The sequence below is a fragment of the Phaethon aethereus genome (assembly GCF_964289735.1).
Source record: "Phaethon aethereus genome assembly, chromosome: 7".
Lineage (NCBI taxonomy): Eukaryota > Metazoa > Chordata > Aves > Phaethontiformes > Phaethontidae > Phaethon > Phaethon aethereus.
Genome location: NC_138583.1, coordinates 22,884,869 through 22,889,075, shown reverse-complemented (window position 1 = coordinate 22,889,075; position 4,207 = coordinate 22,884,869).

Here is a 4,207-nt window from a genome sequence, read left to right as displayed (position 1 = left end):
AGACGAGATGGAACTCGACCATCACTTTGTCTGCAGCGGAGAACAAGAGCCTAGCTTATATCTAAAGGGAATGTGATCAACCTCTTTTCTCCTACAGATATACTGGAACTGTTTTCAATAACTGCAGAAGAGAAAAGTCAAGTCAAATTGTTGGAGCCTAAGGAGAAAAAAGACCAAGATCCAGAATTCAAGGGTTCCTCATGCAGAAAATGAAATAATTCCAATACAAAAGTAATTCTTTTCATATAGTTTCTACTGAGATAGGTTTTTTCAATTTTAAGTTATCTAACAGAACACATTTCTTTTTCTGCTTTTTCCCATGAAAGAAAGCTTTTAAATATAGCACGTTTATGAAATATTCTTGCTGAAAATATTAAGACCATAGATAAAATACAGAAGCAAATAGTACCCTGACAAATGCAAATAATGGGCTTAAAAGGTATTCTGTATTAATAATCAGGCACTTTGCTTTATATAACATTTTCAGTAAAGTAAAAATAATACTTTTTAGAAATTTTTTTTTACATAACTGCAAACTAGCTGAGTATGCACAATACACTTATAGCACTGCATACTCCTAGGACCCAAATCCTAGAAGCTTTCATATGAACAGTACCTACTATAGTGATGAGTCACTTAGATTATTGTAGTAATATTATTTGGTATTTCATCCAAATAAATATATGTTTATAGGACTAGGCCCTTAGCTACGAGCAGTGTAACAATGCATGATGGAAGATAAATTTCTTGATTAATCATCTAATTCCAAATTGTTTGAGATATTATAGGATCTCGCTTGTAAAATCTAGCTTGCAGTTTGTTACTAGACAAATGCAGCATACAGCTATGTTCCACAAAAAATTGCTTATGACTTTCATTAATGAGTTACTCCAGAGTTAAAAAGCACAAACCAGTTTTTCACTTTTGGGAGGGGTGGGGAAAGCACCAAATGTGCTAAATAAGAGACAGCAAGGTTAGGCAGTAGTGCAGAATTTTTTAGGTCTTAGTCCTCTGCAGCCAGGCACTGCCAATATGGGAAAGCCATAGAAACACAGTGGCAGCAACACTTATTTTATATTCCTAGTCTTTACAAACATGCAGTGGTGACATTTTGCCATGGAAATGCTCACAAGTGTGACTGTATACAGTAATCTGCTCTAGGATGGCATATGGTGCAGCCTGAACGGAATGCTTAGGTAGTCATTTCACTTTACCTCATCTTTGGCACACAGGAATCTGTACGCGCATTCTCATGTTCCTATGCTGTTCAGATAGTCTTAATTGGCACAAATGATTTAAATATGCATATCTGTAGACACATGGCACATACATACTATACGGAAGAGAAATTTCCTGTAAAAAAGGCAATGCCTGAGTTACACAAGCTGCCCAGATAAGATATGTATTTCACTGGTACTTCACTGCTACAAAAACCATTAAAGTATAACAGCACTCAGGCACCATGCCATCAAATCAGAAACGCATAATGTGTAGGTGGCTAGATCATATGCATTTAATGCCATGATTCTCAGCTGGGAACATTAAAATCATATCTGTCAGTATTTTCCATGCTTAAAATGAAGATGTGCCTTCTGCAATCTAACTTTAAGTTGCATCAAGAAAATACCATGAATTAAACCAACGTCCAGTTCTGGTCAAGAGAAATTAATGGTTCTCTGAATTGTGAATACAGAAAGTCATTAAACAGTCAAATCTTCTGTTAGTTGTCACTCAGAAGGAAATACAAAGTAGTCCAATTTCAGGGGCCCTGTTAGGTTGGTGCAAACTGATAACTGAAAAAGGATTAAAAAGGATTAAAAAGAATGCGTTCTTCTGTTTTAAAAACAGGTCTGTTCAAATTTGGCAATACAAGCAAGCGCAACTGTTGAGAAAAAATTTGTCCCCTGAATCAAGCAGAAATTATGCTTAAGAGTACTACTTTTGTGATAAACTGTAACAGGCATTTTATCTCAAGTGAATCTACAGTGAAAATTCTGTTATAAAAACACATGAAATATATAAAAACTTTAAGGTGTCATTTGTATGTGTATGTAAATATTTACAAATAATATCCTATTTCTACTGTACAAAACAACTGTATATACTAAAGAGAAGAATGATTTGCAATTAGAACACATGCTCTGCTCTTCCAAGCTGCTCCATGAGAAGGACTTCTATATACACAAAGAAGCTATTTTTCTCTAGAGACTCTGCAGAGAAGAGCCCTCCCTACATGGAATATCTTCTTGTTTCTGTCAAGTAGCACATCATAGACCGAACGGGCAAAAAGATGACCGCTTCCTGCAGCCAGCAAGTGCACCCCTTCCCATCTACAGTGTGGGCAAACCAGTGCCTATACTAGTCAGCACGCTATGCCTGCAGAAATGAGCAGCAGCTTCCTAAACGCTTTACTTTCCCAGGTTCATCGGCATCTGCACAATATGTGCAACCATGACCTGCAATAGCAGGTTTCCTAAACAGACCGCTGCCAACAGCATCTTTGTTTCTGCATGTCATATGGGCTTTGGAGTGCAATGGTAGAAGTTAACCCAACCATGTATGGATCCCTCAAGTCATCAATGTGAGAACTCCTACTAACATTAAAGGGGCCAGATTTAAGCTACAACATGCTTTCTCCTACAGAAACACACTAATGTACATGAACAAAAATTTACAAAGGAGTTACAGCCTTGCATCTATCTTTTATACTTGATCCCAAGATAGAATTTTCACTTTGTCTTATCTAAGTATGATTAGTCCACTTTGTAGTATCTTCTGAAAAGTTGATTTGGTTCCTTTTTGCTGTATGCAAAAGGCGTAAGAAATTAAGTAGTTATCTACAATACTAGCAGGCGTGTATTAAAGTAGAAATTACATAAAGGTACTGAACTCTAAGTATCTCCACAGAATTTGAAGTGAAAAACTCAACTGACTTAAGCAGAGCAAAGACAATGGAAGACTACAGAAAACATATGCATTACTATGCTCCCTGCAACATTACCAGAAACCTCAATAAGCATTCTATACTAGAACCATTACGCTTGCAATACCTAAGGCAACAATCACTTTTTATCCTGCACTACCAGGTCTTAGGAAAAAGAAGACCTGAACAATTATTTTGGTCAGACTGCTTATCTTCAGTATTGCATTACCTCTAATTTTCTGGACATATGAATGAAAATTTCTGTAATGAATGATAAACTCCAGACAGTCACAAGAGATATATAATGTAATTAAAGCTATCTATTATTTTTGTTTTAGCATATTATATACCTCCAACCAATCTTAAAAGGAAATGCTTAGTATGAAAGGCAATAATTCTGTAAAAATTTGCCTTGACTGGAATCTTACAGTGAAATTTATTTATTCCATAGTCACTAACATTATTTTTAACTTCCTTTTTATGGAGGTTTTATCAGAAGAAATGTAATCTGACCAGAAGCCATTTTCCAAAAATAGCTAGTATCCCAAATTCCAATCTTTAGGGAAACCATAGAAAAGTGCAATCAAAGGCTGCAATGCTTTTAAGCAATATTAGCAGAATCTACTTAGAAGATTTAAAATTACTGTTCTGAATTACCATGTTCTACATCTCTTGTTAAAGGTAATTAATCTTCATTCACTGCAAAAGGACTGTTGCACACTCATGAGTGAGCTATACCTGGACCCATGAGAAGCTTATCAAGAAAAAGGTAGTGGCCCAATCACCACTTTTCTAAATATATCTTCTATACAAAATATTTTCAAGGTATAATCCTTAGTTATTTGTACAGTACTCTATGATTTAAACAACAATATTCAGTAAAATAGTAAGTGTGTGAAACTGCAACACCACATGGAATGAGCACTCTGCCATTTTGCTAGTGTAATCAATATTAGGACCAGAAAAATTTTCTAACACGCAAGCAAAAATATTCCGTAGTTTTTGAATCTTGACTGTACACTTCATGATTTTGGCTATGATTTGCAGCACACTCGTAAGATACACAACTATCTTATGCACATTTCAGTAGCAGAATGGCACTTGGCTTGCTCTAATAGAAACAGCAGAGATGCAACTGACAGTTTTAAGAAAGACAATGTCCTTATTTGCATGCTGAAAATCTGGTTGTGTCCCCCTAATCCAGGCACATCCATTCATTGTGCAATCTGTCGATGGGTAAACAAATAGTGCAGGATTCATCTCAGTGGGATCTGGCCCTTTGGT